The sequence below is a fragment of the Globicephala melas genome, chromosome 6 (assembly GCF_963455315.2).
Source record: "Globicephala melas chromosome 6, mGloMel1.2, whole genome shotgun sequence".
NCBI classification, from domain to species: domain Eukaryota; kingdom Metazoa; phylum Chordata; class Mammalia; order Artiodactyla; family Delphinidae; genus Globicephala; species Globicephala melas.
This window is the reverse complement of record NC_083319.1, coordinates 62,070,123-62,098,115: the sequence shown is the minus strand read 5'-3', so window position 1 is coordinate 62,098,115 and position 27,993 is coordinate 62,070,123.

Genomic DNA, 27,993 nt, shown 5'->3' with positions numbered 1-27,993 from the left:
ATTTTCCATAGTTTATAGTACCTTTGTAATCAATAGAATTTCTATTAAAGAAATTTGAAATAGCAGCCAAACATCCTGTAATTTAGCTACTCATTTAAAGAGGAATTATCTTGAACTGATAGAATCTTCAAGTTTTAATGTAATCAAAAAAGTATTAGAGGAATGGGCAGGAAAGAACTGTTTCAGTTATCTTCCTCTGTTTTTAGAACAGTTTCTTAGTTAAAGATTTCCAGTTTTACTTAGGTTTGAAAGAAAAAGTAGAGCAGTGGAAGTTTAAGTATATTATAGCCCAAGGGAATTTGGATATGGAATAATTTAAATAGTAAACTCATTTCTTTCCCAGCTCCTAAGGAGATGTTTAATGGATTTTCAGTGGAAGCTTCATAACACTGCACAGTGGGGAATCAGTTTTCATCCAAATTCAAGGGAGAAAATGACTCTTTGATCCCAAAGAGGTTAAAATGCCCTTCCCTTTACATTACAGAGAGAAAAGATATATTGTTAATGAGTGAAAAGGGATTGTGGAAGAGACAATAAAGTTGTAAAACCACATAGAAGTACAAGACAACTGCATGAGAGCATGCAGTTGAGAGAGCATATGATTAATTTCTAATATATAAGAATTTATTGTTCATTCTGTATAATCGAATCACTATTATTAAAGAAGTGGCTATACTTGAGCTGACTGTATCATGACTACTATATTAAACAAACAAGCCAAGTGAGGTTAAGAACTTGTTAGTAAGTAGTCCTGTAATCTCTTATTTGTTTAAGAGGAAAATGTGCCCATTTGAACCTTCAAACACATTTTTAAAAACCCTATCTTCTTAAGTAATCAAAAAGTCCATTTTCCACAGTTGAATATGACCACAATCAACAAAGCTAAAATTATCTTGTCTAAGCGTAACATACAGATGAATTATCAAACAGGTCATAGATGTAGAAACAGTGGAAATGGGTCAAAGTAGAAAATGTGTTCTCTAAAATAAATGCAAACATTAAACCTTTGCTGATATTTGAAGAGAGAAAACAATGTGTCCTCTCATGAGTTATCATGTCGCTGTTTCCTGTGAAGTACACAATCTGAGAAGAACTTAGAGAAAATGGCACAATCCATTTAACCATATTAATTTTAAATTTAAAATCATTTTGCAAAGAAATTTTAAAATATTTCAGTGACAGCTGAGCTGTATCCATGAGTATCCATAGAATACTTCAGTACTCCTAGGTAAGTTGTGTTCAGATGTCTTATTTTGCTGTGAACTATATCTGATCATTATAAAACTCCGGCACTTTAAATTACTTTCTCAAAATATAAGCGATGTATACCCAAATGGCAATAGTCAAATACTGGGTATTTGAAAACAGTTGTTTGCTATACGTACTCAACTCCCCTATTTAACCTGACATTTTTGAGAAGTTGAGTAAAGTTTTTATGATATTGAGTTAGCTGTATTATCATTATCCAGTCATAAATATAATATCAGTAATTTATTTGATACTGATATTACACACTAAACATACTCAGACTACACCAGCAGCTAACAAGATTATGGCCCTTATGCTATTTAGATTGATATTTGGTTTACATATAGACTTTTGATGAAATCAAAATAGGCAGTGAGCAATTTACATGAAGTAAATTTTTGTCTTTTTTAAATGAATATCTAGTTAGAAACTAAGTAACCGGCATCAAGAGGAGACCAATAATTTGCATTGTGAATCTTCACAAATAAATTAACTTTTGACTGCATTTACTGGGATTAAACTTTCCTAGGCTAATTTAGCACACACTTTTATTAGACAAGATGACTGAATGAGGATTAAGATGGAAAGTGGAAATTCTAGAGTGTGACCAACGCTGTCAGAGGGTCAGGACCATTAGCTGTTTTCATATAAACTAAAATGCCGTGCACACACTTCTTAATAACATGTTTAGCTTAGGCCCCACCTACACCAAGATTTTGTTTCATTAAGTGTCTGCTCAGAGAGGAACACTCAGGAAGAAAAACCCAGTTTATGTTTCCCTCTGCCAATCACTACTCAGGATTCTTTTTTTTTAATAAATAAAGATTGTAAATGTTTAAGGTGTTCAACATGGTGTTTTGACATAAATATACGGAGCGACATGATTACTGTAGTCAAGCTAATTAGTATATCCATCTCCTGAGATCCGTTCTCTAAGCACATTATTAGGATACAATACATTAGTGCTAACTGTAGTCACATGCTTCACATTAGATCTCTAGAATTAATTCATCCTACATAACTACAACTTGCACACTTTGCCCACCCTCTTTCCGTTTCCCCCAGCTCCTTGCCTCGGGTACCTGACTCTTAAACTAGCAAATACTCTGTTCAAAGTGTGTTATACTGCATTTCATTGAAGTAAAGATGATTTTGATTATAAAGGTATATCTTTATCGGCGTTCTACTAAGAAGAAAAAAACCTGGCCATGAAACTATGACGCAATGTTTTCTTCTCAATTTGAATTTTATATTATTCTTTTGGCCAGAGCCCAAGACATACATTTATATTATTTCTCATTTTTGTATACACATGAAACAGGAAATATAAATTAAGGAATTAGTTAAGGTCTTTATAAAGCTTCATAACAATCACATCAAACTCTTGTTTTCTACCCAGAGTGATTCAGGTTCACGGTTTTTCACATAGCGTTGTCGTCCGCACCATCGTGAGTTACTGAAGCAACGTTTTCAGAGTAGTGCTCCCTGTTGTCTCTAGGATTTTATTCTAAGTCATCAATATTCCTTTGGTAAATTTTAATACTGGCACTTTTCTTTTTTGATTGTGTGTCACATAAATTAACCATTTAAAGTGAACAATTCAGTTATATTTGGCACCTCCGCAATGTTGTATAACCATTTCCCCTATGTAATTTCAAAATATTTTCGTCACTCCCCCAAACAAAACTTGTATCCATTAAGCAGTTACTCCTCATTTTCCCCCTGGCCTCCCTAGTCCCTGGTACCCACCACCCTGCTTTCTGTTTCTATGGATTTACCTATCCTGGATATTTCATTTAAATGGAATCAGGTAATATATGATGTTTTGTGTCTGTTGTCCTTAACTTCACATAATGTTTTTGAGTTGTATCAAGATTGTAGCATGTATTAAGACTTATTCCTTTTTATGGCTGACTGATATTATATTATATGCATATTGCCTAATTTACTTATCTATTTATCAGTTAAATGTTTAGGTTGTTTCTACCTTTGACTGTTGTGAGCGATTCTGCTATTATCGTGCACTTTCAAGGTTTTCTTTTTTTGAGTGTCTTTATTTCTTTTGGATATATGTCTAGAATTGGAATTACTGGGTCATTTGATAACTTCATTGGTCATTGGTTAACTTCGTAATGAACCACCAAACTAGTTTCCACATGTATAGACAACACATTATTAAAATCATGCCAGAATATATTATGGAATATTTAAAAACAATATCCTAGAATTATAATCCTTCTTCAAATCGTTCTTAAGAGATCTCTTTACTGAAAATTCAAAGAGTTGTCCATCATACAATCAGATGTACTTGTCAAGTTTTCACATGTATAAGTAAAGACAACTATATCATGACTGCCAACTCACCATCAATTAAGAAATGTTAAATTGGGCATAAAAACATGTCTCTTAGAATTCGTGAAATTAGAACTTTTAAACATCATCCTTCATTCAAATGTATTTAAGAGATGTTTTTGCTTACTTAGGAATTGAAAATAAACAATGCTTAGTAATTACTACTGAAAAAACATTAAAAACATATTTACAAAATCTCAGGCAAGGTAAATTTCACTGCACCCTTTACCACTTAATGAAAAGATACTTTAGTTTTTGTATACAATATGTTTATTTCATTGTGTCTCTTTTAAATTTTAGTATGTATTTTAAACATAATGTATACATGTAGGTATGGAATTTTATCTTCTCTACTTATTTATTTTTCTAATGGTACATTTCTAGAAGGAATGCCAAGTTGACAGGGACCTAACAAGACAGGGCAGATCCAAGTTCTGGTAGTTCTAGATCTTTAAAACTCTGGATGGTTCTTTTTTTATTTTTTTTTTGCGGTACACGGGCCTCTCACTGCTGTGGCCTCTCCCGTTGTGGAGCACAGGCTCCGGACGTGCAGGCTCAGCGTCCATGGCTCACGGGCCCAGCCGCTCCGCGGCATGTGGGGTCTTCCCAGACCGGGGCACGAACCCGTGTGCCCTACATCGGCAGGCGGACTCTCAACCACAGCGCCACCAGGGAAGCCTGGATGGTTCTTTTTAAGAATAATAAGAAATTATAATTAAAAATTAGGTACAAATGTTGATGTTTATCTAGAATTAAGAAGAAAACACACGCAATTCCAAATTTTAGAATCTGTTGATTGCCACAGCATCAGAAACTCCTAGGAACTTGGGAGGGATCCACATGAGAGATCTTGAAGTTTGAACTTCCTTGGCTTCTCAGAAAATCCACCCATATATTATGCACTGTGGGTAACTAATCATTTTCTTCTATGTATTTGCAGGCAAGAAAATAAAAATGGACTGAACCCCAGAAACATGACAAATGCTTTGAAAATGGCTTTGGACTAAAAGAGTCTCCATGTGTTTCATAATGGAATCATTTTGCTTATGAAAAATGCCTGTGAGGATGTCATAGAATGCTGCTGCTGGAAGATTCAAAGGTATCTAATCTAATACTCTTACTTTATAGTTGAAGAAAATGAGTGACAGAGATGTGAACTGACTTGTACAATATCATAATTCTAGCTAAAAGAAGACCAGAATGCAGCTTTTGCCCAATTTCAGTACACTTATTTTTCTAATGTTGAACACGTAACTCTAGAATTACTCCAACTTTTAGTACTACTGAATTCTGTAACTTGATCCAATTAGGGAGACATAGTTAGGGAAGAAGATGATGGAGGAAAACAAAGGAAACCAGGAGCCAATGCGTATTTACTATGTGTTAGTAACTGTGCTTTGTTCTTTATAATATAGTCTCATATTTAATAATCACTAAATTGCTGTCCTCATTTTACAGGTGAGGACACTGAAACTCAAAGATGATATCTAACTTGATTTAGTTTTCTTTCTACTGCAAGTTACCTTGTAAAAACAAGGGGCCCTATGTACTGCTGCATGTACTTGCCTTTGTCATTTCTACCTCTGCTTCCTTTCTTGAGCTTTCATACATCTTTTTTACCTGTCAAATGATTAATTATCCTTTGAACATAAGATTAACTCTCATAGATTCTTCCCAAACATACCATGGGAATGCGTCAGTGTATTCACGTACAAAGAGCTCCCATAAAGACACCATGTGACAAGTAGTATATCAGTGTTAGAACAAGGTTGCTTAAGAGATCATCAAAGGGATAAGTCTTTCCAGGATGGTCTGTCCTGAGAAAGCATCAGAGAAGCCATTGCATTGAACTATATTTTGAGGGATAAAAAGACATACTACTCCAAGCAAACCATGTGAAGTTTGAAAAGTATATCCCAACTTGGCTAAAGCAAAAGGCTTTCATTGAAAAGTGGTGCAAAGGAATGCTGATGAACTGGTTAGAACCTGTATACCCAGAGGTCTTGCTTATTGATGCAAGCAATTTGTGTTTCAATTAATAGCTAATGGAAACATGCTGGAAATTTTTATTATGGTAACATTAACAAAGAAATAGCTTTCAGAAGATCGTCCTTAATATATAGAATGAATATGAGGAGAGAAAAACGATGGCAGAAGGCAAGTGAGAAAGTTATTAAAAGCAAAGTGTGAGCAACTAGAAATGGAAGTGACATATATCCTATTTATAAAATCAAACTTAACATTAGCTTTTGTGAAGGCAGAATCATGCTTCTTTCTTTGTGTTACCTACCTTATTTTTGTCTCAGTTCTACAAATACAGAAACTGCTCCATTAGAGCTCATGAGTGACAGTTTATTTTCTAAGTCTCTTGCTTCTCACTAGTACATCACTCTCCCCTTCTGATCTGACCTCTAATCCCCCAGTCAATAGAGCATGAGACAGTGACAAGTTCCTTTGACTCTTCAGTCAATAAGTAGGTGCTTAGCAAAGATTAATAATGATCATCATTCTTTGTAAGTCTGACATTGTCATTCGGACATCTGAGAAGATGGATAATTAGATCATATTCAAAGTACTGAAACATGTATGAGTTTCATAAAAATAATAAGATAGAAAGAACTTTTTGATTGTGCTCAAATACTTGTATTTTATGCTATGTAAAATACAACCTGTGAGCAATGAATCCAAGTGTACTTTTATTTATTTTTCCCTCTATCTACTTGTCAGCAAAACCAAAATAAGACAAATGTAATATTTTCCAGATATTATGTTAATGTAGAAATAATGTGGAAATAGGTGATTTATGTTTTGGTACATTATGAAGACTTATAGGGATTTCAGCCTGTTTTACAATGTTTAAATAATAAAAGCAATGTATATTTCTAATGCTTGGATTGATATATGCCAAGATTCTCTAAGTTTCCAGCATTTAAGAAGAAATCTATTGGAGAGATCATAAAGAGAACAGTTATTCAGCCACATCCTGCAATCTTAGAAGGAAGTTAGGTAGGGTAAATGGTGTAAATTAAAACTGGCAGAAAATTATATATTGGGCATCCTAACATAGACTCTGTCTCTGAGAAGGGATCTCAGGGTTTTGAAGATTTGGGCTGGGACACCTGTTGTGTGGTTTTCTAGGCTTGAGCCCTGTTTATTGCAAGAGGTAGTTTGAGAGGGCAATGCAGATGCTTAGAGAAGAAGTTATTTCTCAAAGTTTTGCTAAAGGACACTCACTTTAGAATCTATTCAGGAGCTTCCTAAAGGGGTAGCATCAGAGAAAACATTTCATGGACTGCATTTTGAGAACTCGCAATATAAAGAGATACAATTCCAAGTAAACGCTGAGAAGAGACCCATTGAATTAGAATCTCTGGTAGGAGAATGTCAAATCTGCATGATTAACAGTAATTTTCACGCACTTGAGTACTTGAACAATGGTCTCCAAACTTTTGCTCACATTACTCTTAAAAGAAATTTGAAAAACCTACATTCCTACACAGTTAAGGTTTTCTTCAAAAAATTTAACAATTATTTTTGTGATTTGAACGTTTAAGATCTACCCTCAGAAAACTGCAAGTGTATGGTGCAGTAACTAACTATAGTGAGTCCATGGATGTGCTAATTAACGTAACTGTGATTATCATTTCACAGTATATACATCTATCAAATCATCATGTTGTACAGATTCAATAATTATTAGTATATGGGCAAACATGCCTCAAATACACTCCCAGTTTTCCCAGTTGTATGAATTTTAAAGCAAACCCAAGACATCATACTATTTCATATACATATACACTAGCATATTCATCTCTAAAAAGTAAAACTCTTTTAAAACATACCACAATTCATTCAAAAACATTAAAAATAACAGTAATTCCTTAATATAATTAAATATCAGGTCCTTGTTAAAATTTTTCTGCTGTCACATAAATGCGTGTATGTGTTTTAAATGTATAGAAATAGGATCCTAACGAAATCCACGCATTATATTTAGTTGATACAACAATGAATTCTCTTTCAGTCAGTAGCATTGCTGTTGAGTAGAACTTTCTGTGATAATAGAAAACTTTTGTGTTCATGGTCTTCATTTGTGGCTATTGTGCCCTTGAAATGTGCTAATGTGAATGAGGACCTGAAGTTTTTATTTATTTAATTTTTATGAATTTAAATTTAAATAGCCACATATAGAAAGTGGCTACAGTATTGGAAAGTGAAGATCAAATAAATGACCCTCCATCTCTCTTTTGTCTTTTACTTACAATTTATCTGTTAAAAATAATCAGATTTTTGGTTTAATCAGTATCCCATAGTCTGGATTCTGTTGACTACATCCTTGAAATCATATTGAACATCTTCCTCTGCTCATATATTTTCTGTAAATTAGTACTCGGATCTAGAAGTTTGATCAGTTTAAGATTGATTTTTGGCAAGAATATGCTGTAGTTACTTGCTATTGTATTTTTCCATCAGGAGGTCTCTATGTCTAATTGCTTCCTTTCTGTGATTGTTGCCTAAATCCATGATTTCACCAGTTGTTACAAATGGTGATATTCTAATTCATCCTTTCTTTTCATTAAGACCAGGATACTCTTATAAAGAGACATCCCATTCTCATTTAAATAGTTATCCAGAAATACAGTTTGCATAGTGAGGCAAAACAGATTCTTGATTCTTAACCTTCTTTCCAGTTTTCAAAATAATGACTGGTTTCTCTAGAACCCTATAATGTTAGTCAATTATTGTTATTATTCTCTTTAATACCATTATGAGGTCATGAATTTAAATAAATGTGATGTATCTCAATCCATTGCAATTCTTCTTCTTGATAATCAATCTTTTCTATCTTTGCGTCAGTGAGACTGTCTTCAAGTTGTTTCCTGATCACTTACATGACCCTGGGAGTCTGTGAAAACATTTTCTGCTTCATTACATGATAAGATGAACCCAGGGTCATCTAGTGTATTTCTTGGCGTAGAACTAGAATCAGTCATATCTGAGAAGCCATGGATTTATTTAGTTAGAAAGAATTTTAGAGACCACAACTTGGTCACTAGGTTGGCCACTTTCTTTCTTATTAAAAGCTAATAAAAAAAGATTTTTATAATGCCATTATGAGTTCATATCAATACTTCCCCAAAAATTCAGTATTCTAGGATTTTTCCTTAACCTCTTTGAACTTATATCTCTCTACCCCTTGTCCAACACAGAAAATCCTAATTCTTAAATGATATCAATATAAAGTAGTCCTGTTCTTTACCTCACAATACATGCATAATCTTTTCTGGATGGAAAAATGAAGTAATGTGTAAAGTACTGGATTTTCAATAAAAGAAAATTTTTACAGAGTAATATTGACTGTGTTAAAAAACTAAATTCTACTAAGTAAATTAAATGAAAGACTTTTATAGGCAGAAGGGAGTGGGAATAAGGAAGTTATACTAGGCAAAAATGTGAATTGGTTATGTCAAGGTCACTGTCCTTTAGGGAATGGCAGGGGTTTATCTGGTGGATTACCTAGCTGTTGCTGATCAGGTAATTCCTTATTGACTGGCTTAAGATTCCATTTATGGGAGATCCAAAATTGTAATTAATTCTCCATTTGGTCATGTAGGGCTTAGCATAAGTGACTCCATTTTGGGCCTGTTGTCTTGTGTATTGCAACTGTAAAAAGCATTCTTTTAATACTACTTTTTACCATGAAATCCATGCTTTTTTTTTAGTCCAGATATATGTGTGCACTTAACCCATTAGAATAATCTAGACCCTCAACCAAGTGTAGGAAAGAAAACATTTTTCCTTCTTCCCTTCTAGGTTGTTTGGCAGCCTAATAATAAAATGGACATAAGACAGATCAATGGGAGAAAGAAAACATTTAATTACCTACTTAGAGGAGACCCACAAAAACATGAGACTTTAAGGTAGTCAGGCAACTGAGGCTTATATACCTGAGTGAAGCAGAAGGTGGTGGGGGTCTGGTGTCTCAAAGGGGAGGGAAATAATTCACAGGAAAATGAGAGAGTAAATGTTTGGTAAACAGATGTTTGCCAGGTCATGCAGATAAATCTTTCCTGTATAAAAAGTTATGTCTGGTAATAGCTCTCTTCCTCATACAGGCCTTCCGGGTACAGGTTTTTTCCTATTTAAATTATTTTTTGGCAGTTAAGGGAGAACTGCCTGATTCAGATTTTCCTGAATCTTATGGTTCTTAATTGTCGTCACCTAAAAATAATCTATGTGCCAAAGAGGTACATATAAGCATGGCACAGTCTGGTGCCCCTCAGTAGAATGTAAACCTTTTGTGATAAAACATGAGTCTTTGAAGTTGGAATTTATATTCATGAAAATTAAACTATAGAGCATAATTTATCTAACAAACACAAAATGCTTGGGGTCTAATTTAGGAAATTTAGAAAGAAGGGTCATACCTTGCTTAGATTTAATATGGATCAATGGCTTTTTTTGATTTGATATATTTAAAATATATTTTTCAGATGAATAGTATGAATATTTATAAAATAGAGTGAAATTTAAGTTTACTTATTTGGAAATAATGTATGTACACAATAAATCAGAACTTCAGGTCTTTGTATTTTTTTTTTCAAAATGAGAGGAGTGTTAATCCATTAAAAAACAATTTTCAATCTCACTTATAATAGAGGTAGAATTAATAAGAGCAGAGGTGAGGTGGCCCTGTTCTGTTACACCTATATTTTAGTCTACAGCACAACACACTATTTCTGAATTAGGTTTTAAAATGCAATAATAGATTTTAAAATTGTGTTTTACCTACAAATTGGCACTTGCCATCCACCTCAACAAGGATCAAATTATGAGCTGCTGCAGCTTCTGAGCATCAACACCCCCAAAGGAGTTCAGGATGATGGTCTGGAATGAGGCCCTCTGTGCTCTGGGAAAAACTGGCAGAACAGGTCTTCAGATAGTTATTTTCAGGAGAAAACTTTATGAGCCCAATTCTTGCATTTCCTCATATCTAGAAAAACACTAAAATCCTTCATGGTGACGTCTGCTCCTCATGACTAGCAGTGACCTTCAGGAGACTAGCAGAAACCTCTGCAAAAAATATGTGCTCGACTGCATGTACTCCCTCTTCACCAAAATCACATATATACTGACCTTCCCTCCCTACCTCTTTGGAGCAGTTTCTCAGAGCTATCTGAGAAGCTGTCTCTTGGGTTATAATCCTCATTTTACCCCAAATAAAACTTAACTCATAACTCTCACATTGTGCATTTTTTTTCAGTTGACGTGTTTCTAGTTATCAGTGGTTCGCAATCCTCAAAATGGTACGTTAGCATCGCTCATGGAGGCGTAGGGGAGGAAAAACAATTTTCTTTTCACGCTTCTCAGTTCTTGGCTTAGAACCCCTGTAATAAGGGACAGATTAACTGGAGAAAAACAGACAGAAGTTTAATAACATATATATATTTCCTGTATATATATGGAAGATATCCAGAAAAACTAATTCCCATAAATGGCCCAAGCCATTACCGTAAATACCTTCTTAAGCTAAAGACGAAAGAAAGCTGTTGAAGTGTGTGGAGCCAGTTGGGGGAAGTTATCAGGCAAAGCACAGTAAATAAGGGAATAGTTGTTATGCAGATTTAAGTCTTGCCTACTCCACCTGATAAGAGTTTCTAGTGATTTAGTGGTCTTCCTCCTCAGGGTACAAAAAGAAAGACACCCTGACAGGTGGAGGTTTCCCTTGCAAATGTAAATGTCTCTTGCAAAAAGATACCATCTACTGGAGGGTCTCCTGTGTCTGCTGTTATTTAAAAAAAAATTTTAGGGCTTCCCTGGTGGCGCAGTGGTTGAGAGTCCGCCTGCTGATGCAGGGGACACGGGTTCGTGCCCCGGTCCAGGAAGATCCCACATGGGCCCGTGAGCCATGGCTGCTGAGCCTGCACGTCCAGAGCCGGGAGAGGCCACAACAGTGAGAGGCCCGCGTACCGCAAAAAAATAAATTTTTTTAAAAAGTAATGACCTGCCTCAAACAGGCATTTTTAGGGGTGGCAAATTCTGCTCCCCTTCAGAGATCCCCTGTGTGACAATTCTGATTACTCTGATTAGAGAGATTTGGAGTTCCACTCAGCCTTTTAAACTACGGGCAATCTGATACCTATCCTAAATAGAGAATTCCAAAAGAATTTACACTGTTTTAGAATATGAGGTTTTCTTGTTATTGTATTTTTAAAAGGAAAAAAATATATGGTTAGATGGAAACAAATAAACAAACCTGGCCTAATGAACTACTTCTAATCTGTATGCTGAAAAAAATTAATGCATGACTATTCTAAATACTCTAAAATAAAAATACTGAATACCTGTAGATTGCATTTGAAAGCAGAGGTAAGCTCTTCTTAGAAAATTTGATTTCCTATTACCTGTAGGAAATATACAGAGTACTAATGGAAATGAATAGCAGATCATTTTCACTGGCACTAAAAAATGATTCAGGAACAAATGGAATTCACACAACTACTTTGCTTTCCATGGAGAGACAAATAGAGAGACAGATAGAGATGACAGAGAGAGAAATGGCAGAGAGAGAGAAGGGGGTCTGGTTTCTCATTTTTTTGGATTTCTGTTATTAGCTGTGTACACTTTTACGCTTCTTATATGTTCATTTTGATCATTTTATCATTATGAAATGTTCTTTACCACTGGCTGTGATATTATGATTTATAATAAGAAATATATATTTGGTCTTCGTCCCATTTCTGGCATAAACATCCCCAAACAGTGATAAGAGCAAGGAGCATCTTTTGTTATATTTGGTTTCTTATCTTCAGTTCCGGATATTGCTTCAGAGTTATAAAGTGAAATGGGTGTCTTATTATTCATAAAAAGCCTCTTTCAACCCCAATTGAGTTTATGTTAATGAGGTGACTTTTAGAAGTCCCCTGAAGTTGGGGGGTTGGTTTCCAGGGGATCCAACCATGTGATTAGAAGGTTGGAACTTTCAACCCCACCCCTTGTTCCTCCTTGGAGGGGAGAGGGGCTGGAGATTTGAGTTCAATCACCAATGGCCGAGGATTTAATCAATTGTGCCTATGTAATAAAGCTTCCATTAAAAATCCCCAAATGGAGACGGTTCAGAGAGCTTCCATGTTGACAGAGATTCATCTGCTCCAAGAGATCATGGAAGCTGCACCCCTTTCCCCACACTTTGCCTTGTTCATTGTAAGGTCGGATCTTAACAAACGGTACCACGAAACAGAGGAAAGCTTCAAGTGAGCTTTATTAGGGAGCGCTCCCGGGCGAGGTTCACTGGTCCGAGGGAAAGGGGGCCAGAGAAGTCGCACCTGGGCGAGGGTTGGGCAAGATTTTATAGGGGAATAAGGTAAAGGGGTGTGGTGAATCTGACAGGGCGCAGGGTATTCCTTATTTGGTGGTCTTTTTGGGTATCCTGGGGGACCGTTGGTCCCGCCCCTCGAAAGACGGGAAGGCTGGGCTGGGTTCAAAGTCCCCAGGTCAGTTCCTGGAACTGGGTGGTCCGGAATGTCTCCAGGGCAGTTTCTGGAACTGGGTGGTCCGGAGAATTTCGGTCTGATGCAACCTGTGAATCTGACTGTGTTCCCCTGCCTCGGGCCAGTTGGCCTTACGTTCATCTCTTTCATCTGGCTGTTGCTGCTGTTGACTTAAAAAAATGCACAACGTGAGAATTGCCAGTTAAGTTTTATTTGGGGCAAAATGAGGGCTGCAGCCTGGAAGACAGCATCCCAGATAGCTCTGAAAAACTGCTCCAAAGAGGTTCGGGGGAAGGTCAGTATACATGTGATTTTGGTGAAGAGGGAGTACGTGCAGTCGAGCACATATTTTTTGCACAGGTTTCCACTAGTCTCCTGAAGGTCACTACTAGTCAAGAGGAGCAGACGTCACCATGAAGGATTTTAGTGTTTTTCTAGATATGAGGAGATACAAGAACTGTGCTCATAAAATCGGCTCCTGAAAAAAGTTCTGTGAGCACCTCTAACAAATTAATTGAACCCAAGGCAGGGTTCCTGGGAACCTCCAGTCAATAGCTGGTTGGTCAGAGGCACAGGTGATTGTCTGGGCTTGTGATTGTCATCCAAAGGAGGTAGGGTACATTTTGTAGGATGGAGCCCTTAAGCTGTTGGATATGATGCCATCTCTTAGTACATAATGTCAGAACTGAGTTGAATTGTAGGACACCCAGCTGGTGTCTGGAGAATTGCTTGGTGGTGTGTGGGAAAAACTTCTCCCCTGCCCCCCTCCCATTGGAAATTAGGTCCCAGATCCCTTTTATGGGGAATATGTTCTTTATCCCCAAATCTTTTCTGCCAGATACTTATACTGTCACTCCAGCTTTCTTATGATCGGTTTTTGCATGTCATTTCTTTTTGTTTAACTTTTAACCTATATGTAGACACAGTACTCCTGAGTCATGCTTTTATCCATTTTGATCATCTCTGTCTAGGATTTGGCTTGTAAAAGCAATGTTAGTTGACTGTAAATATCAGCATGGATGGATTTAAGTATACCTCCTCACTGCTTATATTCTGTTGTCTTAAATGTTCTTTGTTGATAGTATTCTCACTTTTGCCACAAACTGTGGCAGTAGTACTGGCAACGCTGGTGGTAAAAGAATTTACCGAGTCAGAAGCAAGGGTAGAAAGCAAGATTTATTGAGTACATTGCAAGGGAGCAGCAGGTGAGACCGAGAGGGGGTCTGCACATGAGGAGAGAAACTGGGCTTCTTTTCTGGTCCCCTCTGTTCACCATTGGGTTAATGTTCCACCTATATGGTGGTTAAGGCTGGGTGTGTCGTAGCTCAATCTTCCTGGAATGCCAACTGCTTGTGACTGCTGGTAATTTTCCATTGGGGGAGGGTGTGATGGTCTTATCTTGAAATGACCTCCGCAGTCTAAGATGGCTGTTCTCTTGCTAAGCTCCACAACTTTCCTGCCTTCTTTTGAATTGACTATACTTTAGTATGCTATTTCATCTTAACTGTTTATCCTAATATTCTAATTCATCATCCCTCTTTAGTTTTCCTTTTTGGTACTTGCATTCATGTGTATATCATGCAAATTGATCTAGATTTTCCATAGGCAAACTGATTTTAAGGGTACAAAGAAAAAAGAGGGCTCCAATAATTACGAAATAAGTGATCAGGAGATAAAAGCATTATGTCCAAATCTATTTCCATAGACTGTGTCTGATATATTTTAAATACTTTTTTACTAAAAGTGACTAACATTTAAATTGAGTTTTGCTTGCTGTTTTTTTTTTTTTTTTTTGAGCTTTTATTTATTTATTTATTTATCTTGGCCTCTCGGCATGCGGTATCTTAGTTCCCTGACCAGGGATCAAACCTGTGCCCCCTGCAGTGGAGGCATGGAGTCTTAACCACTGGACCACCAGGGAAGTCCCTTGCTTGCTGTTTTGATATAAAATCTTTTAGTACTTCTTTACAGTAACAATACATTTTAATTAAGAAATTTACTTGACATAGCTTTTAAATAGGCTAAAATACTATTTTACTAAAACAAATAATGGATTACTGGTTTATTCTAACATCATCACATTTTATCTAATGGAATTCATATGTTCTATTGACATAGCTTTATGTCTCCTAACCCAAGAGTAAGGAAAGCTGTGGGCTGTGAAAATAGTCAGATACAGAAAATACTTAGGAATTGGAGCCATTCTATACCTAGAGAAAGAGAGCTAAGATAATCAATTTATTCTTTGATACTTAAGAAATTTTATACTAGACATGAAAGATGTCTGAGTCTGGCAAAGATAAAATGCGAAATTTTAACAAACTAAAAATGAAAACAATATACCAAATTTATGAAACAAATATGAATTTCACTACAACACTTGAAAGGCAAGAAATATTATATTTCTTTAATACTCAAAATCATGTCAAATCTGGTTCCAAACACACATCAATAAAATAAACCATGATTTTAAATGTCAGACATTAATGGTGGCTCTTCTGATATCCAAAGGATGTTCAATGTTCCCAGGCTCTTATGGTTCTAGAAAAATGGGGAAGGGACCAGGGTTGTTGCCCTCAGTACTTTTGTTTCTTCTGCAATACAATTATATGGCTGAATGCCATATGTTTCAGCCTGTATTGGATGGAAATTCTCACCATGGTTTGGACATGTCTATCCTCCGCTACCACCACATTGGGTCATGGAGACTTCACTGTGCGGGGAAGTTTGTAGGTTTAGATGTCAGTTTTACCAGGTATCAGAAACCTAGTCCCATTCGGTGTCTCCAGTTCTGTCTACCACCCAGAGAAACTTGCAACTCCTTTCCCTTTCCCTTTCCCATTCTCAAAGAAACTACCTAGAATTAAAATCCTCTGTTTTTATTTCTCAAAGCCTGCACCTTTATTCCTTTCCTTCTCACCAAGTCCACTTAATTACTCTAAGAACCTAAGCTTTGGGAAATAAAGCTGGATTAACTCTTCTAGAAGTAAATAAAACCTCTATCTTCAAAATGGTAAACCCTATCTCCCCTCTTCAGGGGGTATCTGACATTCTTTCATGACTAGACTACAGCTGAGAAAACAGTTAATTTCATAACTGGCAATTCTGCTACACTAACATTTTAAATATATTGCTCTTCTTTACATACTTATTTCTGTAGCAAAGGCTGTGTTTCTGGCTATGTAAGTGGAATTTTAAATTACAATGCAATATTATATAACTATAGACATCATAAAAATTCATAGTGAAAGGTACAGTATTACTTCAGGTGAAGAATCTCCAAATCACATGTTTGTAAAATGTTAAACCTAGCGATCTTCAAAATCCACACACACAAAAACTAAAACAAGGTAGTTGTGAGGTTAATTCCAGTGAAAAACGTGCAAGTGCACATGCTCATCCTAATGCCTCTCAATCAGTGCACTTCTCTTTAACTCACCGTGAGATAAAATGAATCACACCGGGTGGCAGAGTCAAGATGGCGGATTAGGAGGACGCGGATTTCACATCTCCTCATAACTAGGGCACCTACCAAGCCCTGGTGGGGGACCACGCACACCTAAGGGGACGAGAGAAACCCCCAGCGACCGAATAGGATGTGGGGCGTGGGGGAAGTGAAGGAGGAGGAGAAGTGGAGGTGGGACAGGACTGGCACCACTGAGGGTCTGCTGGGGGAGGGGAAGGGATCCCATGCCTGAAGGGGGAAATTGGGGGACCATTAGGAGGGCAGAGGATCAAAAGGGAGTGTGGCCAGGTTTCCCCTGCCCACTTGGGCCCCCGGAAGCCTGCTGAGATCCTGGGTCTGATCCTCTGCCCACCGAGGCCCCCTCCAGCTGCGCGGGTCCTGAGGGAATGGGAGGGAGGGAAAGGGGAGCAAAAGTAAAGGTCGGAGCTCCAGGAACTGCAACCCTGAGGAGTGGCTGGGGGAGAAGAGGAGTTCCTACGCCCAGTGGAACCCACCCATGGTTAGGAGTCCAGCAGGGATGGGGGAGACCCTGGGGGAGACGGTTGGGGGTTGCGCAGGAACGGAAGGGAATGCAGCCAGCGCTTTCCCTGTCCACTTAGGCACCAGGGAAGCTATTGGGCTCCCAGGCCTAATCCTCTGCCCTCAGAGCACCTCCTGCTGCACAGAGCCCAAGCCCTGCCCCTACACCCCCATCCAGGGACCTACCACTAGACTCAGAGACCCCCTGTGAAACCCACTCCAATGCATGGGGCTTAACCCCACCCACACATCCTGACACAGGGCTTGGTACCCCTGCTGCCCCCCCCCCTTTTTTTCTGTTGTGGTTTTATTTTACCTTGCTGTAGTTTTTGAATTATGTTTTTATTTTTCCAATATATTTTTTATCTTTCAAATTTTATTTTGCTTTTTATTCTTTGATATTCTACTGCCCCTTTTTTCTTTCTTTCTTTCTTTTTTTTTTTTTGTTGCGCCATGAGCTTGCAGTGTCTTGATACCCAGGCCAGGGGTCTGGCCTGAACTCCTGTGGTGCAAGCTCCAAGTCCAAACTGCTGGACTAACAGAGAACCTCAGACCTCAGGGAATATTAGTCAGAGAGACGCTGCCCTGAGGTCCTAATCTCAGCACCAAGACCCGGCTCTATCCAACTGCCTGCAAACTACAGTGCTGGACGCCTCAGACCAAACAACCAGTAAGACAGGAATACAGGCCCACCCATTAAAAACAACAACAAAAAAGAAACAACAAAAAAAATGTTACAGACAAAGGAGCAAGGTAAAAACCTACAAGACCAAATAAATGAAGACAAAATAGGCAACCTTCCTGAAAAAGAATTCAGAGTAATAACAGTAAACATGATCCAAAATGTTGGAGAAAGAATGGAGGAAATACAAGAAACATTTAACAAGGATCTAGAAGAACTAAGAGCAAACAGTGATGAACAACACAATGACTGAAATTAAAAATACTCTAGAAGGAATCAATAGCAGAATAACAAGGCAGAAGAATGGAACAGTGAGCTGGAAGATAAAATGGTAGAAATAACTGCCAGGGAACACAATAAAGAAAAAAGAATGAAGAATTGAGGACAGTCTCAGAGACCTCAGGGACATTAAATGCACCAACATTCGAATTACAGGGGTCCCAGTAGAAGAAGAGAAAAATAAAGGTTCAGAGAAAATATTTGAAGAGATTATATTTGAAAACTTCCCTAATATGGGAAAGGAAATAGTCAATCAAGTGCAGGAAGCACAGAGAGTCCTATACAGGATAAACCCAAAGTGAAACACACCAAGAGACATATTAGTCAAAGTATCAAAAATTAAATACAAAGAAAAAATATTAAAAGCAGCAAGGGAAAAGCAACAAATAACATACAAGGGAATCCCCGTAGGGTTAACTGCTGATCTTTCAGCAGAAGCTCTGCAAGTCAGAAGGGAGTCACAGGACATATTTAAAGTGATGAAAGGAAAAAACCTACAACCAAGATTACTCTACCCAGCAAGGATCTCATTCAGATTCAACGGGGAAATTAAAACATTTACAGACAAGCAAAAGTGAAGAGAATTCAGCACCACCAAACCAGCTTTACAACAAACACTAAAGGAGCTTCTCTAAGTAGAAAACACAGAGAAGGAAAAGACCTACAAAAACAAACCCAAAACAATTAAGAAAATGGTAATAGGAACATACATAATGATAATTACCTTAAATGTAAATGGATTAAATGCTCCAACCAAAAGACATAGACTGGCTGAATGGATACAAAAACAAGACCTGTATATATGCTGTCTACAAGAGACCCACTTCAGGCCTAGGGACACAAACAGACTGAAAGTGAGGGGATGGAAAAAGATATTCCATGCAAATGGAAATCAAAAGAAAGCTGGAGTAGCAATTCTCATATCAGACAAAATAGACTTTAAAATAAAGACTATTACAAGAGACAAAGAAGGACACTACATAATGATCAAGGGATCGACCCAAGAAGAAGATATAACAATTAGAAATATTTATGCACCCAACATAGGAGCACCTCAATACCTAAGGCAAATGTTAAGAGCCATAAAAGGGGAGATTGACAGTAACACAATCATAGTAGGGGATTTTAACACCCCACTTTCACCAATGGACAGATCATCCAAAATGAAAAAAATAAGGAAACACAAGCTTTAAAAGATCCATTAAACAAGGTGAACTTAATTGATATTTATAGGACATTCCATCCAAAAACAAAAGAATACACTTTCCTCTCAAGTGCTCATGGAATATTCTCCAGGAGAGATCATATTTTGGGTCACAAATCAAACCTTGGTAAATTTAAGAAAATTGAAATTGTATCAAGTATCTTTTCTGACCACAATGCTATGAGACTAGATATCATTTACAGGAAGAAATCTGTAAAAAGTACAAACACATGGTGGCTAAACAATGCACTACTAAATAGCCAAGAGATCACTGAAGAAATCAAAGAGGAAATCAAAAAATACCTAGAAAAAAATGACAATGAAAACACGATGAGCCAAAACCTATGGGATGCAGCAAAAGCAATTCTAAGAGGGAAGTTTATATCAATACAGTCCTACCTCAAGAAATAAGAAACAACTCAAATAAACAACCTAACCTTACACCTGAAGCAATTAGGGAAAGAAGAACAAAAAAACCCCACAGTTAGCAGAAGGAAAGAAATTATCAAGATCATATCACAAATAAATGAAAAAGAAATGAAGGAAACAATAGCAAAGATCAATAAAACTAAAAGCTGGTTCTTTGGGAAGATAAACAAATCAATAAACCATTAGCTAGACAGAGCCAAATAAAAAGGGAGAACATTCAAATGAATAGAATTAGAAATGAAAAAGGAGAGGTAATAACTGACACTGCAGAAATACAAAGGATCATGAGAGATTACTACAAGCAACTCTATGCCAATAAAATGGACAACCTGGAAGAAATGGACAAATTCTTAGAAAAGCACAACACTCCGAGACTGAACCAGGAAGACATAGAAAATATGAACAGACCAATCACAAGCACTGAAATTGAGACTGTGATTGAAAATCTGCCAACAAAGAAAAGCCCAGGACTAGATGGCTTTACAGGCAAATTCTATCAAACATTTAGAAAAGAGCTAACACCTATCCTTCTCAAACTCTTCCAAAATATAGCAGAGGGAGGGACACTCCCAAATTCATTCTACGAGGCCACCATCACCCTGATACCAAAACCAGACAAAGATGTCACAAAAAAAGAAAACTACAGACAACTGATGCACATAGATGCAAAAATCCTCAAGAAAATAGACATTTCTCCAAAGAAGATATAAAGATTGCCAACAGACACATGAAAGGATGTTCAACATCACTAATCATTAGAGAAATGAAAATGAAAACTACTATGAGGTATCACCTCACACCAATCAGAATGGCCATCATCAAAAAATCTACAAACAGTAAATGCTGGAGAGGGTGTGGATAAAAGGGAACCCTCTTGCACTGTTGGTTGAAATGTAAATTGATACAGCCACTCTTGGGAACAGTATGGTGGTTCCTTAAAAAACAAAAGTAGAAGTACCATATGACCTAGCAATCCCACTACTGGGCATATACCTTGAGAAAACCATAATTCAAAAAGAGTCATAGGGCTTCCCTGGTGACGCAGTGGTTGAGAGTCCACCTGCCGATGCAGGGGACACGGGTTCATGCCCTGGTCCAGGAAGATCCCACATGCTGCGGAGCGGCTAGGCCCGTGAGCCATGACCGCTGAGCCTGCGCGTCCAGAGCCTGTGCTCTGCAATGGGAGAGGCCACAACAGTGAGAGGCCCGTGTACCGCCAAAAAAAAAAAAAAAAGAGTCATGTACCACAATGTTCATTCCAGCACTGTTTACAATAACCTGGACGTGGAAGCAACCTAAGTGTCTATTGACAGATGAATGGTTAAAGAAGATGTGGCACATATATATAGTGGACTATTACTCTGCCAAAGAAAGAAACACAATTGAGTTATTTGTAGTGAAGTGGATAGACCTAGAGTCTGTCATACAGAGTGAAGTAAGTCAGAAAGACCAAAAGAAATACTGTGTGCTAACACATATACATGGAATCTAAAAAAACAAAAATGTTTCTGAAGGACCTAGGGGCAGGACAGGAATAAAGACACAGACATAGAGAATGGACTTGAGGACACGTGGAGGGGGAAGGGTAAGCTGAGACGAAGTGAGAGTGTCGCATTGACATATACACACTACCAAATGTAAATTAGATAGCTAGTGGGAAGCAGCTGCATAGCAGAGGGAGATCAGTTTGGTGCTTTGTGACCACCTAGAAGGGTGGGATAGGGCGGGTGGGAGGGAGTCGCAAGAGGGAAGGGATATGGGGATATATGTATGCATATAGCTGATTCCCTTTGTTATACAGCAGAAACTAACACAACATTGTAAAGCAATTATATTCCAATAAAGATGTTAAAAGAAAATGAAGCACACCCCTAAAATATGAAGCAAAAGAAACTCAAATAAATTTCTCAATTTCTCAAATCAGACAGTTTTTGATATTTGATGATTAAAGCACAGTCATTCAGCAGATACATTAGGCAATTACCTAGTAAGCTAAACCTTTAATCAGCAAATAAAAGTTGATTGGGGGAGAGAGTAGTTTTCTGTTACTAAAAATAAAGTTGAATTTTAGGCAAGATGGAAGACTAGGGAGATGATTACAAAAATCTAGATAATAAGATTTTCATTGAATTTTGGATAGAAGTGCAGATGAAACTGAGCGACTTGAGAAAAAGTATGGAATAGAACTTAGTCATGGGATGGTTATGAGGAGGTGTTGGTAAAGTTTAGAGAGGTGGACTGATGGCCATATTATCTCAGATAGTTTTTAATCCTTTTAAGATATCTGATATTTCATATCATTGCTTATTTTCAGGTGAGAAAAATCAAAGCCCACACAATATGGCAGGGCCAGTATCTTATCTCACCTCTAATTCCAAAGTACATGTTTCTAATAATATGGCATCTGTTGGTCACATGTGTTGGGAGAGGCAGGGTGAGTGGGAGGAAGCAATTTTGTGTTTTTGGTATTTTGATCTTAGGTAAGAGATGTCAGGCTATATTATTAAATGGATATTTTTAAATGATTCCAATATTGTGGGTTTATCTACCTTAATTATATCAGTAAGTGCAACCCTAATAATTTAAAAGAATAATTTGAGGCCTAAAAAAGAAAATGTGAGACAAAATTTGCTTTAATGTCGCATGGTAAGTAACTGTTACATAAGATTGGAGGATTCCGAACTAACAACATCAACAGAGTAAACCTACTAATAGCCAATTAAGCTGGTTATGACTACTGGCCCGTCACTTAAGTGCTTTTACTAAAACTGTACCCTCATTAGAGAACATACTGGCTGTCATCTTCAGAAGATGATTTAATCATTGCTTTAACACAGATTTATGTAAACCATGTCTGTTTAATTAGTGAAGGCATAGAAACTCAAAAAAAAAAAAAAACCTAACTCTGTTATGAAATTTAAAAATTAAAACTGAAGAAAAAATTAATGTCTCTTCATTCTATTCTATTTTATATAACTTCCAAGATTTTGAAACTTTCAAAAGTTGAGAAAACTTTTTAGAAATCCATGTCTCCTCTTTGCATATGTGTATGTAAGTACATTATATGTATGTATACTTTTATGAGTATTTGCTTGAATATATGTGTATGCATATATTGAATGTGTATACACATATATAATCAAATACTCATGAGTATGCATATATGTATAATGTATATATCTACATATATACGTACACATATACACAGACTACTATATATGGGTATTAAATAAGTATGTGATTTGTTCTAGGCATTCTTTCCAATAAACTTTAAATTCTAGAGTATTTTTAGATTTGCAAGAACATTGCAAAGATAGCTCGAAAAGTTTCCATATACTCCACACCCAGTTTCCCCTATTTTTAAAATCTTAAATTAGTATGGTACATTAGTTTATAATTCATGAACCTATATTGATATGTCATTATTAACTAAAGTCTATCATCTATTCAGATTTTCTTAACTTTTTACCTAATGTCCTTCATCTGTTTCAGGATTCCATATGCGAATATCACATGACATTTTGTTGTCATGTCTCCATGAGCTCCTCTTGGCTCTATTTCTAGGCACTCGTTTTATGGCTTAACCTTCACAATAGTCCCACAAATATGAGGCCCATTTTACAGATGAGAAAATCATGACTTTCAGGTACATTAAGTAAGAAGACATGGGAGTTTAAATAAGGACTCTCTGATTTTGATATCAACTATTTTTATACTATACCTCAGCCACTTTTATTTATATAATTTTACCCAAACTGGCTAAGAGTTAATACAATGAAGGGATATTGGACCACATGTAACTTTTCAAAAAGACATATTATAAAGGTATATGCAAAAACAGAGTAGTGGGTTGACACATTTCTCCACATTTCTGTAACATTTTATTTTGATTATACATTTAATATAGACACTAGAGTTAGCATCCAAGATTGTGATGTCAGTGGTGATGGTTCCACAAAGTACTGAGATCTCCAGCTTCTCTTGTCAGTGGGGCTAGACACACAGACCTATGGCCATGAACACTGAAATCGAAGATCCTCTGTCTCTTTTCAGTCTAGAGTCCATGGGGCTGCCCATCTCAAGAGGACCCACAGGGTCTCAGGCAATGAGGATTTTAATGGTGACCCTGACCATGGTGACTGTGGTTCTTCCCTTGCCTTCTCCTGAATTTCTAGATGCTATGATCTAAATGTTTGTGTGCCGCCCAAATTTATATATTGAAATCCTCATGCCCAAATGTGATGATATTAGGAGGTAGGCCTTTGGGAGGTGCTTATGTCATGAGAGTGGAGCCCTCAGGAACAGGAGTAGTACTTTATAAAACACAAAGAGATCTCTTGTTCCCTACCACATGAGGACACATGGAGAAGGTGCTGGCTGTGAATCAGGAAGAGGGCCTTCACCGGAACATGACCAAACAGCAGCCTTGATCTTTGACATCCCAGCCTCTAGAAGAGTGAGGAATAAATTTCTGATGTTTATGAGCTAACTAGCCTTTGGTATTTTATAACAGTCTAAATGGACTATGACACTGGGCCTCCAAAGATACTTACATGATCTTAGAAAGGATTTAAGACCCCTGCTATATGACTGAGAACGTATCTCTTGTCAGCTCTGTGAGTCATTTATAAGTCAGATCCAGTTTATTCAAGCAATAGATGTGTGAAGGTTTTTTTTTTCCCCATCATTTTGTGTGTACTAATGTTTTATTTTGATATAATTATGATTGAAAGAGATTTAAGAGGATGTTTATTTCATTGTTCTTCAAAGTGTGCATTATGAAACAGTAACATGCAAAAATCAAATTTGAGGGTCATACACTAGTTTTTTAAAATATAAATATTATAGAAAAATAGAATATATCAGGTATCAATGACATATATGCAATACATATATATTCTAGAAAATATTGAAGTATATAGCTATCAATGATAAATATTGTTTCATGAAGCCTACATGTGTTTATTAAGGATAGTGTCAAAGATATGTTGTAACATGGGGCATAGTCAAAACAAGATTGAAAACCACTGCTTGAACCCCATATGCTTTGCTTAAATACCTCCAGAGATGGAAAATTCACTACCGCCTCCAACAACTAACTCAATGTTGAACTAATTCTAAATAATGTAAGAGGATTCCCCTAATGCTGAGTTGAATAAACCTTACTATCATTTCTATCCCTCCTTATACTTCCCTTTTAAGCATTATGCAATATGCCTAATCCTCCTACTACATTTTAGCCTTTTTACTTATTTGAAAAGTTGTTGTCCATGTTATCTTATCTTGGCTAAGTGTTTGTATTTCATTTGACCATTTATAACAAAATATTCCCATCTCTCATGTTCCTAACTTGTCTTATTTTTTATAGTCCATAAATACGTAATTGTAGAAAAAGTTACTATTATTCACAACTAAAGTCTTTGTGATATCTATCAAGATCTTCTATAATTGCAAATACAGGCACATAGTATTATAATGTGAGGTATTAGCAAATTATTTGTAGCTATTAATCAGTCCTGGTGATTGAAGGAGAAATACCTATTCCCTGGAAAATAGTGTGAACGCAGCAACTTGTGGAAATCACATTTGTCAACATTTTCATTTGCTGTCTGGGCCAGGCATTTAGTCCTACAGAATTTGCAGCTTCGAGTGCTTTTAATGAATTCACTGTATATAGCTAAAGGCTGAGTAAAAAGAGAAGCTGGAGCAAATAGAGAATTACTATACAAAACCTGACTGTCAGTTCCAATTTAGACTTTTCTACTCCAGTTACTCCAAGTTAAGCAGGCACACCTCTGAGCTGCTGCTACAGGCAAGCAATTCCAGGAGTGGTAAGTAGCTTGGTCACTTGATTTCCCAAATATCTTTCTTTTGCTGCTGAGGGAGCATGGCCCACTCTCCACAGCCAAGTTTATCTCTTTGGTAAGACATCAGTATAGTTTAATGTCATGGCCAATTTGTACTGGATCAGTTACATGCTGGCTTAATAGAGGAGAAGTTTTCACATTATTATGAAACATTTACATCATAAAAGTTATGAAAAATCTGGGCTTCCCTGGTGGCACAGTGGTTGAGAGTCCGCCTGCTGATGCAGGGGACACGGGTTTGTGCCCTGGTCCAGGGAGATCCCACATGCCGCGCAGTGGCTGGGCCCGTGAGCCATGGCCGCTGAGCCTGCGCGTCCGGAGCCTGTGCTCTACAATGGGAGAGGCCACAACAGTGAGAGGCTCGCGTACCACAAAAACAACAACAAAAAAAAGTTATGAAAAATCCTGTCTTTTGGCCTAAACTAATTTGACATTTTACTCTGTTCACTGAAAGAGGCCAAATTATGGATTTTCTTTTTAATGTTGAAGGGTTGATTCACTTCTCATTAGTTAAATCTCCAAAGTATTTGGAATTAAGATGTCAGGTTTTATACATGAAGCAAAAGGCATTTTAATTTCTCATTGTGAATATCTCAGAATTTAAATTACACCTCTAAGAGAAGAAGAGAGTGCTGTGATTGTGCCTTGATTATTTGTATATCACTGCAGAAAGGAGAGAAGAATATATTTCTATTCCTTTGAGACAAATAATAATGACGTGGTTATTGGCAGCAAAGCATCTTTCAGCTAAAGTAGCACAGTAAACCTGTATGCAGTACCTACTCAGAAGACTGCAGGGAGGATCTGGGTATATCCATTAGGGGATTTTATGTTGTAAATCTATGAACTCATCTAGAGCATAGTATATCTTCATAAATTACTCTTTTTTTTTTTTTTCTTTTTTTGCTGTATGCGGCCTCTCCCGCTGCGGAGCACAGGCTCCAGACGCACAGGCCCAGCGGCCATGGCTCATGGGCCCAGCAGCTCCGCGGCACATGGGATCCTCCCGGACCGGGGCATGAACCCGCGTCCCCTGCACCGGCAGGCGGACTCTCAACCACTGCGCCACCAGGGAAGCCCCATAAATTACTCTTAAAATCAAGACCTCCTTCGTTTCCAAAACCTCATGGTAAACCACTGCAGATATACTAGAATTTACATCGTTAATTTGCAACAAGTTAGCAAGCATTTAGCAATATAAAATATACTGAACATAGAGCCAGAGACAGAGAAATAGAAATGTGTCACTACCCAGGAGAAGTTTAATATCTACTATGGGTTCAGAAATGTGATGTATGTCAAGGTCAATTAAAGGAACCATAAACCATAAACCAAAAGAATTAGAGGATATGATAGAATCTGTACTATGGAAAACATAAAATATTAAATGGGCCTTGAGGAAAATGTAGGATTGAAGTTTTTAGAAAGATGGGAGAAGGATTTTGAAATGGGATTATTAAATATTAGTGGCTTTCCCTAAATGCCTTAATACTAAGAATTACTTGGGCCATGTCTTAGGACATTTCAGCTGCTAGGACAGAATACTGCAGGCTGGGTGGCTTATAAAACAGAACTTTATACCTAGTACCACAATTCAAGAGGCTGGGAAGTCCAAGATTAGGGTGCTGGCAGATTCAGTGTCCAGTGAGAGCCAGATTCCTTTTCCATAGAGGACTCTCTGTGCAGAGTCCCCACAAGGAGGAAGGGAGCTCCCTTGGGTCTCTTCTATAAGGGCACTAGTCCCATTCATGAGAGAGAGCCCTACGCTCATGACCTAATCAAGTCCCAAAGGCCCCACATCCAAATACCATCACACTGGGAGTTAGGATTTAACATGAATTTTGCAGGGACACAAACATTCCGTCTACAGCAGAAGGAATGTTAAAAGATAGTATACACACCATACCTGATGAATTGAGAAAGTCATTGGATATACAGAGTGGAGTGGAGGTACATATTTTTAACTAAAACAAAGAAAATAAATCAAAAACCCTTGATCTACTGTCCCATTTTCTGTTTCCTTTTATAGAAAAACTCTGAAAGACTTGTATTCTTCATGAACCTAATCCTGGTACTTCCTCCTATATTCTCTTGAACACGTAAGAAAATCAGCCTTTTCCCCTCTATTTTACTTAAGCTCTTACCAGGTTCAAGACAGGTTTCCATTTGGCCAATTCCCATGTCAATTTTCAGTCTTCATCATTGAGTACCAAATGTCCTGGTCTCTCTGGGTCTGAGTGTTTCCCTGGATATGTGGTGTCAGTGATAAAATCAGGAGAGTTCTAAGTAAAATGAGACAGTTGATCACCTCCTCTTTTTGGAACTGCTCTCTTTACTTGACCTGAGGGACCACACTTTGATGTTCCTTGTTCTGCATTATAGGCCACTACTTTGATGGCTTCTACCTCTCTGACCTCATTTTCTTTCATCTTCTATCGCCATCACTCAGCTCATAC